We start from the raw sequence: 15,000 nt of genomic DNA, 5'->3' as shown, positions 1-15,000 counted from the left end.
GTGGGAGGCAATCCTGCGGCACTAGGGCCCTGGGGACACGGCACGTCCCCGCTGACGCCTTTTGAAGGGATAGCGCGACCACTCCTCCTCAAGATACAGAGCCTCGCAAGTCACGCGTGATGTAGCCCAGAACCGGCGAGGAACGGTGATTGTTTTCATTAGACACTTTGTGGGTGGTCAGCGTTTTAAAACACAGAGGGTTCATTCGTTGTTGTTTACACAAGGGGAGGAGCAGAGAACAGACACAGGCCGGGCGGCGGGACACACTGTTCCCGGGTGTAAACACACAGAGGCAAAGCGCGCATGACAATCACTCCACCAACGGCTCCTGTCTTTTGCTTCCTTGGGGCGGCTGAAGCTCAGTTGGTAGAGCGGGTCGTTCAATGATCGAAGGGTCAGCGGTTTGAATCCCAGCTCCGACTGTCCACATGTCGAAGTGTCCTTGAGCAAGACACCTAACCCCAAATTGCTCCCAATGGGCAGGTTAGCACCTTGCATGGCAGCTGCCGCCATTGGTGTGTGAATGTGTGTGTGAATGGGTAAATGAGGCCATTGTAAAGCGCTTTGAGTGCCGCTAAGGTGGAAAAGCACTATATAGCCTAAATGCTGTCCATTTCAAAAAATGTTCTGGTTCAATATTGGTGGAGGAACACTGAGTGACAGTTTGTTTTCATAAGTGTACTGCTAGGCCTGTAAGTGCACGGTAGCCTAATGTTAAGACCCCTAATAGCCCTGACCACCATCTCCTTAAGTAAAGAGTACTGTCTGTCACACACACACACACACACACACACACCTCTGTCAAAGACGGCACACACAGGTGACAAGGAGATGGATGAGACGTCATGACTGGTAGCTTGGAAGACACACACACACACACACACACATACACACATACACTCACAGCCACACACACACACACACAGTACACACACACACACACACACCTCTGTCAAAGACGACACACACAGGTGACAAGGAGATGGATGAAACGTCATGACTGGTAGCTTGGAAGACACACACACACAAACACACATACATACACATACAGTACACACACACACACACGCACACACACACTCACAGCCACACACACTCACAGCCACACACACACACACATACACACACACAAACACACACACACCCAGCTGTAAAAAGAGTGCGAAGCGTTCCGGATGCTGGGTGGGTGATCAGGCTCCTGTCAGGGAAGAGGAAGCTGCAGTTGCAGTAGGAGGAACTCTGCTACTCGCCGTCGGAGACTTGAATGCCAGAGGAGGAGGAAGTGGAACTGATCTAAATAAAACTGCTGTGTGGTGTCATCATCTCTCCCGGAATGCCTCTTTCCATTATGTCCCCAGAGAGAATCTCCTAGGCTGTGACGAGACTCGAACTGACTAGCTAGAGCAGGGGGGAAAAATCTATCAATATAGGACAATACAACATAGGACCTATAGTACATATCTATCAATATAGGACCTATTGTGTAATAAATGTTATGGTTCTGGCCCCTTGGCCCCTGCTCACGGCTTGGGCCCTAACCCCTGGACCCTGAGCTCAAGGGCCCCCGGATGCTCATCCCTGCCCCTGGACTCTTTAGGCTGTGTGTCCACCAACGAGCTGTATGTAGCTGAACAGCGCCAAGCTTACAGCTGCGTAGAGCGCACTAGAGCCGGGGTTTAGAGCTGGCTAGGCTACCGGTGTTTTACAGCTACGTTAGCAACGAGTGTCGTGTTTTTGCAGACTGTAGATTAACTAACCAAGTTAAGATAGCTCGCAAATGTTAGCTAGTGCTAACGTTCGCCGTCTCTGCAAAAACTGACCGTTGTCATTGTCAGAACAGCTTTACAGCCTTTTACAGCCTGCGCTCTAGCCCAAAAAGTTAAACTTTTTTCAACTGCAAAAAAAGCCTAGAGCTAACAGCGCTGTAGCGCTAAGATGCGCTTGGAACACAGCTCTCGTCTCTATAGCGCCCTAGAGCTCATTACCCATGTAAACAACGAGAAAACAGCGCCAGCTCTAAAATACAGCTCCCCGGTGGACACGCACACCTTAAGCCCTTTTTGCCCCCAGCTCACCCCCTGGTCCCGGTCCAGACCCTCGTCCCTGCCCCTAGAACCCCGGTTCTCCCCTGAGCCCCTGTTTCGGGCTTGGACACCTGCTGCTGAGCCCCTGGACCCCCTGGATCCCCCTGGATCCAGAGCCCCTCATCTCCCAGTGACCGCTTGTCTACCCAGTGTGCCCTGCTGAGATGAGAGGCAGGGCTAAAAAAAAATACACAACATGGGAAAAGTCGGTGACATTTTCACCCGCTGGCTGTTTTGAATACTAATGTGATTTGAGACTAATGTGCTTCTACAGCCGTTCCTCTGTGTGCATCCCTGTGGTCAACACTCAAGTTGGGAAAGGTCACATTGGTATGGTTTTGAAATATGACCTTTTCATGAATAATTATATAATTCTAAACAGATAAAGAGCAAAATGAATGAATGAGCCAATAGAATGTAGAAAATTTTACATCTAACTTTTTATTATATATATTATATATTACTATATTACTGTAATTATTTTTCCCTGACTTACATCTTTATAATACTGTGTCTGAAAGCAATTTGTTTTCCAAAATCAACCCATACATTCACCTATTACAAACTTCAATCCATGGATCTATGGATCCAATTCAGTAATTCATGATGTCAGAATCCATTAGGCTATGCAAGGTTGTGTCAATACTCATTAACTCACTCTCGTTACCAGCACTGGAGAAAGGTCTGGCTGGAACCCATTATGGAATAGGGGAGTGAGTCCGACTACACTAACCCTGTGACTCCCCGGCCGTGCACCATAGCCCAACCACAAGTCTCCCCCTTTGACCTCTGTTTGACACCAGTATCAGAACACCACCCATCCTACCCAATAAAGAACAAGTCTCTGTATCTGCTCCTGTTTGCGTTTCCTTGGACACCATCGGCTTATCTACTGCATCCAATTAAAGCCAGCCAATAAAAACACTGCTCCGAATTGAACGCAAGCTGATGCAACAGCTGAATTATCCTCGCGTCAGTGTTCCAGATGACTGCTGTATAATTATTTTGCCTGCTCAGCTGTGCCCAAAATTAATCCGGTTGCCCTGATGAATGCTTAACAATTACCTTACACCAGAATTCCAGGTACTCTAGAATTATTTTGCCATTCCTCAGCTTTGCCCAAAATGTTGGCCCATTTCCACCGCACCAAAAAGTACCTATTTGATTCTACTTTTTTTTGGGGGGGGGGGGGGAGTGAAGCAGGTTTTTTTTTTTTTTTTTTGGACCTGCTCTTTGAGGTTCCAGGCTAGCTGTAGCAAGGTCATGCAAACACCGCAGACCGCTGATTGGTCAGGGAGAGTTGTCTCTCGTTGACTACTAGCCTGTTTCAGTGAAGCTCAAGGTGCCAAGCCTGCTTCCAGCAGATATCTTAATTAATACAAGATTGATCTAGGAAAAGCAGTTGTGTGTTTATATGGGTGCTATGTATTCCATTTGGGAGACTCTTGGTAGCAGTCAAAACAAGGAAGAGATTTTTGTTCTCCCTGCATGAAAGCATACATTCGCGTTAGAGCTCAATTTGTCCATGGAATATAACATGTTTATTTGCTGTCGACAAATCCCCGGAAGCAAAATAATGAGGACTCCAACAAAAAAAACATCTAGGAGAACAGAGACTTGAATGACCATGCGGGCGGCGCGAATCAGGCGAACCCGACAGTGCGGTGGCCAGGATATTCGCAAAAGTTACATTTTTTGAGGTGGGTGGAGGTGCTGCAGGAGGTGCTTTTGGGTGGAGGTGCTGCAGGAGGTGCTTTTGGGTGGAGGTGCTGCAGGAGGTGCTTTTGGGTGGAGGTGCAGCAGGAGGTGCTTTTGGGTGGAGGTGCTGCAGGAGGTGCTTTTTGGTGGAGGTGCTGCAGGAGGTGCTTTTGGGTGGAGGTGCTGCAGGAGGTGCTTTTGGGTGGAGGTGCTGCAGGAGGTGCTTTTGGGTGGAGGTGCAGCAGGAGGTGCTTTTGGGTGGAGGTGCAGCAGGAGGTGCTTTTGGGTGGAGGTGCAGCAGGAGGTGCTTTTGGGTGGAGGTGCTGCAGGAGGTGCTTTTGGGTGGAGGTGCAGCAGGAGGTGCTTTTGGGTGGAGGTGCAGCAGGAGGTGCTTTTGGGTGGAGGTGCAGCAGGAGGTGCTTTTGGGTGGAGGTGCTGCAGGAGGTGCTTTTGGGTGGAGGTGCAGCAGGAGGTGCTTTTGGGTGGAGGTGCAGCAGGAGGTGCTTTTGGGTGGAGGTGCTGCAGGAGGTGCTTTTGGGTGGAGGTGCAGCAGGAGGTGCTTTTGGGTGGAGGTGCTGCAGGAGGTGCTTTTGGGTGGAGGTGCAGCAGGAGGTGCTTTTGGGTGGAGGTGCTGCAGGAGGTGCTTTTGGGTGGAGGTGCAGCAGGAGGTGCTTTTGGGTGGAGGTGCAGCAGGAGGTGCTTTTGGGTGGAGGTGCAGCAGGAGGTGCTTTTGGGTGGAGGTGCAGCAGGAGGTGCTTTTGGGTGGAGGTGCAGCAGGAGGTGCTTTTGGGTGGAGGTGCAGCAGGAGGTGCTTTTGGGTGGAGGTGCTGCAGGAGGTGCTTTTGGGTGGAGGTGCTGCAGGAGGTGCTTTTGGGTGGAGGTGCAGCAGGAGGTGCTTTTGGGTGGAGGTGCTGCAGGAGGTGCTTTTGGGTGGAGGTGCAGCAGGAGGTGCTTTTGGGTGGAGGTGCAGCAGGAGGTGCTTTTGGGTGGAGGTGCTGCAGGAGGTGCTTTTGGGTGGAGGTGCTGCAGGAGGTGCTTTTGGGGGGAGGTGCTGCAGGAGGTGCTTTTGGGGGGAGGTGCTGCAGGAGGTGCTTTTGGGTGGAGGTGCAGCAGGAGGTGCTTTTGGGTGGAGGTGCAGCAGGAGGTGCTTTTGGGTGGAGGTGCAGCAGGAGGTGCTTTTGGGTGGAGGTGCAGCAGGTGCAGCAGAGCTGGTGAGTCTGCCTCGGACAGCAGGGGGAGAGAGGCCCTCAGCTCCAGAGGATGAAAGGAGCGTGTTGGGGCGCGTGTTGGGAGCCACGGCCTCATGCCTCTGGTGTATGTTCACTTGAAGTGACGGGTGTGATTTGATGTGTGACCTTACAGTTTACCATCAAAGGTGGTGTGTCTAGTCCAGTAGCTAGTGGAGGGCAACGAGGCTGACATTACCGTTCTGACTCAGATCATTGTGAATGAAGGTGACACGCCAGCTGATTGGGTTTGATCAAACATGGAGTGCATGATGCAGTTTTTATAATAAATAAATGTAATATTTTGAATTCCAGATGATTAGGAACAGGACTAATAAAGTTCCAGGCTAAAAGTTTATAATAACTGCACGCTATGAAGCATTATAAAGCATTGTTCATACATTAATACACATTAATAAGCAATTTATGAATAATTAATAAGAGGATGTGTAATGCTTAATAATTAAGTATTATATCAATTACAAACCAGTTATTAAGGAGTTGTTAATAGTTCATTATATTATTTAGAAAGTGTAAGTTAATGATTGACAAACTATTTAGATGCATTTATGCACGCATTTATCCATCCATGTAATGATTTAGATGTTCAACCATGTTAATTTATGCCCCGCGGTCTCTTAGGGAGCAGGGATATTAAGTAGAATGTCAAAAGGATGATGTGTTAAGCAATGAGACCTCACTTCCTGTTTACACAGCGTTGCATTGACGCTGAGTGGCAGCCATGTTAAATTGTGCCCACTCGCCGTTTTGGAGCAGGCAAAAACTAATCTTGACCCCCTCCCTCCCAAGAATTATAAGCTGATATCCAAGATGCCCCTTTTGTACAAACTACTAGAAAAAGTTACAGCCAAGCAGCTTACTGGGGTTTTAGTAATGTATAGCCTATATGACAGTTTCTGTAAACTGCATTCAACTGAAACAGCTCTTCTTAAGGTCACAAATTATATTTTGATGGTAGCAGATGATGCTCATTATTGGTTTTACTGGACTTCAGCACTGCTTTTTGATACAGTCAATCATGTAAAATCATGTTAAATCGGCTAAAACACATATTTCCGGATCTGCCTTGGAATGATCTAGAAGATAAAGGTTTCTCTTGTCTCTGTGGGTCAGTTTGGGTCAGACACTGTGCCTCTGTCACGTGATGTCCCATGACATTGGGATCAATGTTGTTCTTTCTATGTATGTAGGCTCCCTCTTGGTCAGATTAGCTGATTTAAAGGCATTTCTTATTATTTTTATGTGGATGACATCCAATTGTACTGTTATTTTAAACCGTAGGAGGGCATCATGGTGGTATAGCTCAGGAGGTAGAGAGGGTCGTTCAGTTATCGTAGGGTCGGTGGTTCGAATCCCGGGCCAGTGTAACAACTGGATGGGGAGCACATTACAAATGCAGTACCTATACCTATCACATTGCCTTTCATCAATGAATGCCTGGATGCCATCAAGAGCTGGATGGCCAACAACTTTATGCAATATATGCTGATAAGACAGAAGTGCTCAGAATTGCTCCAAAACACGTAATCCCAAACACCAAGCAATGTATGGGGCCATTGAGCAGTTACAGTATTAAGGATATCATATCTACAGTGTCAAACGCTGCACTCAGGTCCAGAAGGACAAGGACAGAGAGCTTTTTGGCATCAGCGTTGATTCTGAGGTCGTTTACAACCTTGACCAGTGTTGTCTCCGTGCTATGATGAGGACGAAAACCAGACTGAAAAGTATGAAGGATACAATTTGCATCTAGAAAGTCATTTAACTATTTGAAGACAATTTTTCTAGAATTTTAGCTAAAATGGGAGATTGGAAATCTGTCTTAAATGACTGAGAACTGAAGAGTCTAGGTTATTTTTCTTCAGAAGCCAGGGCAGTTGTACTAGGGCAGTCTTAAGTGCCGATGGGAAAAAGCCTGAACTGAAAAAGCCTATAGTGAATGTTTATACAACTCTGTTTATACACTCGCTAACCATTATTGCATATTAAATAATTATATGTATACATTATTGTATGCATGAATATAAATAGTTTGTCAATCATTAACTTACACTTTCTAAATAATCTAATGAATCATTAACAACTCCTTTGTAATTGATATAATACTTAATTTAGAAAGGGTGAATCCATTATATCTAAAGTATGAAAATGCAATCATTAAACACAGTATACAGTACATTCACTTATTAATGAAGAATAAAATATGTATAACTGTGCTAATGAATTGCTTACTAATATATTAATGTATGAATAATTATTTATTATATGATGAATTAAATATTTACTAATACTGATAATGCTTCATAGCGTGCATTTATTATAAAGTGTTACCAGTTCCTGATTCTCTCTATTCTATGATCAACAGCAGGAGAGACAGCTTCCTCTCATAATTGGTTTGTTGGTCACTCAGTTCTAATTGTATCTCATTATTACTGTAGATCCATCAGAGAAGATACATTCAGGGGCAGGTGATTGAATCAACCCAGAATGCACTGGACCCAAATCACAGTGAAATCACAGTGAGTCATCAGAGCACTAGTCGGAGTTTGGAGTGTAAGAAGAAGAACAGAGAGAGAGAGGAATGTGTTCTTTGACATTGTTTTTCTTTGTGTCTTTGCAGTGCATCTCATGGCTGAAAAAAGCAGCCAAGGTGTCGAGGTAACAGTACAGTAAACAGTAGGTAGTCCAGGGTAGACAAAAAAAATAAAAAATATTATTATTATTTGAGAGAAAGTGTGTTGTCCCTGTGATCTACCCTAACGCTGAGGCAGGTACTGTAGATGCTTTTGATGATGAAACGATGGAGGATGATGAAAAGATGGAAGAGGAAACCTCACAACAGACACAAAGGCAGCGTGTGTGCATCAAACACAGAATGCCTCTGTGTCTCTTGTAGCCATGACGATGGGGTTTGTGTATTTGTGCTGTTGTCTGGCATCTGGCAATTCCTGCTATGACTCATTATAATACTTGAGACAGGAATGGTCGGGAGTCACACACTATCCACCCATTCTAATAACTAGCAGGCTTATTCGAGGACGTGTGAGAAGTGAACTGGTTTGTAATGAAGTGTGAAGGTCTGTCTTCCAGCACTTCCCATAATACCTGAAAGACTTCGACGAGCTCGCTGCTTTTCGGGCGTTTCTAGCAGACCATATAAACCACCTGCCAAAACATCATTAGTGTTTGCATCTGGAGCAATACTGAAGATGTCATACTCTCATCATAGTTATTCTCAGAGGAATGTGGCTGTGTTTGAGGCTATCGGTGACCTTTGTGACCTCAGTGAGCTTTGTATGACCTCTAGGTGCCTGAGCAGTCAGGGTTTATCTCCTTAGTACCAAATATAAACCTCTGATTATTTTGGGCCTTGTCAAGATTTGCTAGTGGTTTGACAATGTTGTGAATAGAACATACAGTACCACATTCTCATTATTTTTGTCCAGAACTGTAGGCCTGCTGTATGTACCCTGAATAAGTCACCCATCTCCCCAACAGCATGGTGATGTAAGCTGAGCATGCTGAGGAAAGGGACCGTTGGGAACAGCTATCTGTTGTTAGGAAGGATTTAGATGATTTCTGACTCTTTTAGGAGGCAAGCACAAACATGCACACCCCTTACCCGAGACACACACACACACACACACACACACACACACACACACATAATATAACGACAGCAGCACTCGTTAACTCCTTTAATCATGATGCACAGACCAGGCCTGTGTGTCAAAGATAGCCATCCCAGCTCATCTTGACTTCATGGATCATCTTACATTTTATCAGCTCAGTGGCCTTGTTTAGAGTCCGCCCTCAGACTGGGAGGTTGTGGGTTCAATCCCCGGCTGAGTCAAACCAAAGATTATAAAAAATAAAAAACGGTACCCAATGCCTCCCTGCTTGGCACTCAGTATCAAGGGCTGGGTTGGGGGTACTGTCATATACTGCCACCATTGGCTATCAAGGCTACTTACGTACTTACATGTCATCATACGTTTACGATGTGGTCTTTCATTCTAGACATTCCTGGCGGGTATTTGTTCACTGGCGGATGTATTTTAGAGCTGGGGTCAGAGGTCAGAGGGTGATGTGGTGGATTGTGTCCAAGAGAAATAAGACGGGAGAGCGGTGTCAGGGTGAACCCAAACAAACAGAGCAGGGCTGGTGTCTGGGAGACTGTTATATTACAGACCTCGTCCCAGACAGCTCTGGGTCTCTCACCAGAGAGTGTGCGTGCTTGTGTGCGTGTGTGTGTGTGTGTGTGCACGCAGAGTCACTGAGAGTGAGGTGTGTGTGTGTGTGTGGGGGGGGGGGTTATGTGTTTGTTACTATACCCAGATAGAAAGCGGATGTGTAATGATTCTGGGCCATATATGGGCCGGAACTAAGCCACAAGGGCCAGATCTGGCCTGGATATGGCCCAGATCCGCTTGCTATCTGGGTATAGAGTAAGTTTTAGGTCAGGTGGACTACTCTGCTATGTTTTATGTAGTGTGTGTTTGTAATTGTGTATTGTGAATTATGTATTGGATTTTCTATCGGATTTTCTTTATTCTGCCATCAATCTGACAAGGGACTACAGATGAAAATTAGCTTGTTCGCTATATCTGGCATATTTACATTTATGCATGTGTTTATTTAAATGTTTATTAATATGTTCTGTCCCTATTTTAAATAAATAAACTAAACTAAACTAAACCAGGCCCTCACTGGAACCATAGCAGTAGCAGTCGAGTCACACTTGATCGAACTGTACTGTATAAGCATTAGAAATGACTGATTAGCTGATGTATGTGACATCAACCTTTAAAGGTCTTCCTACACTAACAAGAGTGTATGCATAGTGCATTTTATGACCACCCTGAAAGATAATGTACATTCTTAGCCATAGACATGACTGTAGATTCAGAATACTTTCCCAATGCCACTCAGTAGCAGAGATGAGACACCTGCCTTGTGATCAGCAGATTTTAAAAAAACAAAACATGGCCACCAGTGAATAGGGAACACTAGGTCAAATGCACTGCCTAAGAAACTGCCTGTGTTGATCCAAAGAATTCCTCTCTATGAGAAGAATAGTCTTTTCTATGCTCTGGAAGTATGTGCTTTGGAGATAGAATGGAGCACAGATAACATTATGTGAGTGGGGTCTAATTAATTCCAATCCCCACTCTGACTTTGAGATGCTGATTGCGTAATGAATTCAGCTGATTTGCAGCAGGTGATACTGTGGCGGTATAGCCTCATTAGACATCTCTCCACCGCATGCATTAAAAATCACACGGTAAAAACGGAACCCAAAGGAATGTTTGGTTGAATTCCTTTTTTTCTACTCGGTACCGATATAAGCTCAAATCCTTTGGGTAGTTCAATATGTTACAATTATACAAATGGCCCAGGCATGTGCATAACTTTCCATAATTTCCATCGATTCAAATTTGCCTAGATATCAATCACTTGTTCTATGCAGTCGAGCTGAGCCATGGCGTTTTGTATAGACTCCCAATTTACCACAAAGTTCATGGTCCATGTCTACTTTCAAACGAGCCGTTCACTTTAGGCTGCCTGCTAGTAAATGACAGAAGGACGAATCGCGATGGGGGGGCAGTCTTTTCTCTCCAGAGATTGATCTCAGCAGGACGGAGAACAGCAGCCCTACAGTGGAATTGACTTTGACTACAGTCACTAGAGTGGATGGGCCACACTTACCACAACAAGCTCCTTGTCAACCTCGCTGTATTGTTCTCTCATTGGCTTGTTGTTGTTGTTTTTTTTGACAACCTTGTCTGTTCATTTCCTGTACATTAGCACCATGGTTACTACCCAGATAGCAAGCGGATCTGGGCCATATATGGGCCGGAACTAAGACACAAGTGCCAGATCTGGCCTGCATATGACCCTGATCAGATTGCTCTCTGGGTAATAACGAGACAGAGCAATTGATTGATTCTCTCCTCTCTCTTTAGCAAGAGAAGGTTTCCTTGGCAACCTCCAAATCGCTACTGTAGCCGTTTGCACTTGCCTTGTACTTCCGTTACTTTTGGGCTTGTGAATATTTGATCCAGGGAGATGTAGTTTAAATTGTTGATGTCTTATGTAATATAGGACATGCAGTTGAGTTGAGCATTCATACGTAGTCTTAAGAATCCTTTGACACCCTGGTGAAGTGGTGTTGCATTATTAGTAGGCCTATGCCGACAACCCAGATACTGTAGCAAGCGGATGTGTAATGATTCTGGGCCATATATGGGCCGGAACTAAGCCACAAGGGCCAGATCTGGCCTGTATATGGCCCAGATCCGCTTGCTATCTGGGAAGTCTGCTCTTACAAGATAGTGACTGCATGGTGGTAGATGTGCCTGACTGGTGCCCGGATATATATCCCGGGTGACCCCTCCCCCAGGCTTGGGGTGGTAAAAGGATAGCCCCTCGGCCCCGAGCCTGGGGGGGAGAGGACATAACAACGAACCCACATGACGAAGAAAAACTGCCCCAACACACTGCCTCGACACAACCCGGAAATACGACTCATTCTTAAAGCGCCGGTACTAATAAAATGGGGTATTGTACTGTTTTTGACGGCAGGGTATCGCGGTACCTTTCTAGTATCGGTATACCGTGCAGCGCTAGTGTTTACACTGTGAAACAGGTAGCAGACACATGCTGAGAGTTAGACTGAAGTCCCTAAAGAGCCCTGAAGGACACGACGGCAGGTGTCCAAGATCTCAGTCAGGAGGCCAGCACAAACATGCACACCCCTTACCTGACACACACACACACACACACACACACACACACACACATAATATAAAGACAGCAGCACTCGTTAACTCCTTTAATCATGATGCACAGACCAGGCCTGTGTGCCAAAGATAGCCATTAGGTGCCATCATTAAATCTCATTGACATGGGCTCATATCCTAATGGAGCTCTGCCCAGTTCCCCAGCGACGCTCTAGTGTCATAAACTCGGGAATAAAACCCCATTTATTTTGAGAGGAAGTTATGGTAAGCACCAATCAGACAGAGGGGTTGGATCAGTGCTGAGTTCTGGAACATCGGGGATCTGATCGGCCTCATGGGAGATGATCGGACAGAAGTCCTCTGTCTGTGGAGAATCTCACCTACTGTCCACAAAGGTCGAATAAAGCTGTAGAACTATAATGAGACGAGTGAAATTAGGTTGGCAATTTCACTCCTGTCCCGTTATAGGCTACTGCTTTACTCAACCGACTTGGAAATTTATTAGACTCTGGGCGTCCATGACAGATGTTATATCTGAAGTAGAGCAAAGAAAATACATAAGCAAAGAAACAAAGAAAATACATAAGAAATAACATACAGTCAAGGATTTACAATGATTTACTCGGCATAGTTAATAAATTGTCTTACAAAATCTGGTAATGTCTTTTAGAAATAACTAACAGTATCTCTCACTATCCAGAGAGAATTGGTGTGATAATAACAGCATCTCTCTATCCAGGGGGAATCATTCTGTGATGTCAGTGAGAGATGAACTTGACAGGTGTGAGATGGAAACTGCTCAAGAGAAAACGCACAAAAAAATAAAAAAAAAAATTTTAAAGCAAAATATGATGTTCAGACTTGAAGCAAATGTCTTGATCAAAAACCTTTTTTTTTTAATGAAAAAAACCTCCAGCAGCACTGCATATTCATTCCAGTCAGATCTAGATCTCCTGCTGATGTTGTCATCCAGACTTTCACAGAGGTCGATGAAAGAAGTGGTCACATTTCCTACTTACTGTTTAAGTCTGGCAAGAACCAAGATAAATGAGGAAGCAACACAGCCTGTAATGTGATTGCTGAACAGTATGTGCTGTTCCTGTGTTTAGCATTACTAAGTGAAGTGTTATCTGAAGTATGTTGCTCTTAGAAGGTGCTTCCTGCTTTGTGAGTGTTGGGAATGGCTGATTTGGTGGAATGCTTTTGTCATTTATCAGACAATGTAAACACACAGCACACTGTTTATGAGGTCCCGCTGTGTAACATGTCCGTTCACATGCAGTGTGTTCTGCCCTTGAGAAGTGTGTGTGTGTGTGTGTGTGTGTGTGTGTGTGTGTTCTTCATTGTGTGAATATGCGTATGTACTGTATGTATGTATGTATGAATGTATGTTTGTATGAATGAATGAATGTATTTATGTTTGTATGTATGTATGTATGTATGAATGTATGAATGTATGTATGTATGTATGTATGTATGAATGTATGTATGTATGTATGTATGTATGTATGTATGTATGTATGTATGTATATATAAATGAATGAATGTATTTATGTTTGTATGTATGTATGTATGAATGTTTGTATGTATGAATGTATGTATGTATGTATGTATGTATGTATGAATGTTTGTATGTATGAATGTATGTATGTATGTATGTATGTATGTTTGTATGTATGTATGTATGAATGTTTGTATGTATGAATGTGTGTATGTATGTATGTATGTATGTATGTATGTATGTATGTATGTATGTATGTATGTATGTATGTATGTATGTATGTATGAATGTATGTATGTCAGAGAGACAAGGCTTCTGCTTCCCTTCTATCAAGCTCATCATGTAATCCCTCTGCATTCACCGTGAGGAATAGGAAATGGAAACACTAGCGGTTTACAACATTAAGCCAAGCCTACAGCATCGCTAAAATAGGCCAGTAAATAAAACAATGGATGGATTCCACGTGGAAACATTGAAAACAGAACACATGTACAACAACCCAGAACCAGGAGGGAGGGGGCATTTTCAGCAGATGGGAATCCCGGTTGGCTTACTGTAGCATATGTTGTCGTCTTACTGAACATTTTCTCTGGGAGCTCAAGGCATGACATAAAAAAACAACCTAGCTTTAACAAGCCTCTAGAGATCTCTGCTGCTTGCCTCTCCCAGAAGAGACACCGGAACAGAGACAGAAGTGTTTTGCTCTGTACTAGGACATGCTTTCTACATTGCACTACACTGTGATGATAGATGCTAGCTGCACTTCATCTTGGTTGGCTTCTAATCATGGCTGTATTAATAGAACTTCTAATAGAGCTTCTAATCCTACTGTTGGACAGACTTCCTGTCCGGATACAGGACTGTTGAAATGGCACTGAGGGCGAATAGAGATGAGAGCGTCTAATGAGGCACATAGGTATGGCAGGGCACAAACGTTTGCGGCGAACACAAAGCTAACGGAAAATAGTTTGCTAACGTTCGCTGAATTTGAACGCACCACATGTCTGGGTAGGTAGACGGACTCCTGCCCCTCATCTGGGCCTCGTATCTAAGCCAACCCTACCCAGAACAGGAACCAGAACCACCAGCTAAAGGTTCCCTTACAGTATGTTCCTACGAGACGTCCTCCTCTGTCTGTCAGCAAGGCCACTGCAGGCGTACGAGACCCCCAGCGCCGGGAGCCAGACTGTCACGCTGAATCAACTCAAACTCTACCGCCTTTGTGCATTCAAGTCGTTCACGACAAAATTGTATAACACGCTCTCCACTTAACTTTCACGTTTGACAAATCCAGATTATATATCAGATCAACGGGAGTCAACAGTGGCCAATTATAGTGCATTCCTCCCAGCAGCATGAATACGCTCGTAAAGGAGCAGAAAACGAGCTTTGCGGAGCTAAATGGGTTGGCGTGCGGTTCTATTTGTCTCGTTCAGCAGCAGTGTTGGGGACAGCTGTGACAGAGCGCTACCATGCTAATGATGACATTGCCGTATGGGGGAAGAGGGATTTCTGTCGTGAACTCCTATCACGAGCCATTTATTGGCTGGCTCGTCTCAGCGTATTTATCTTGACGCGAGGCCTTCTTCTGACAGGCTTCCCTTCATGAGAGGGAGAGAGAATCACATGTGATCATAACATGAGTGTACGCATTCGTCAGAAGTTATGGGAGGATGAGAAACATGTAGGGATTTTAGATTGGGTATCAAACATATATTTGACATTAC

The sequence above is a fragment of the Borostomias antarcticus genome (genome assembly GCF_949987555.1).
Source record: "Borostomias antarcticus genome assembly, chromosome: 16".
NCBI classification, from domain to species: Eukaryota; Metazoa; Chordata; class Actinopteri; order Stomiiformes; family Stomiidae; genus Borostomias; species Borostomias antarcticus.
The sequence above is the reverse complement of the archived record's forward strand: the minus strand, read 5'-3'. Positions refer to the sequence as shown.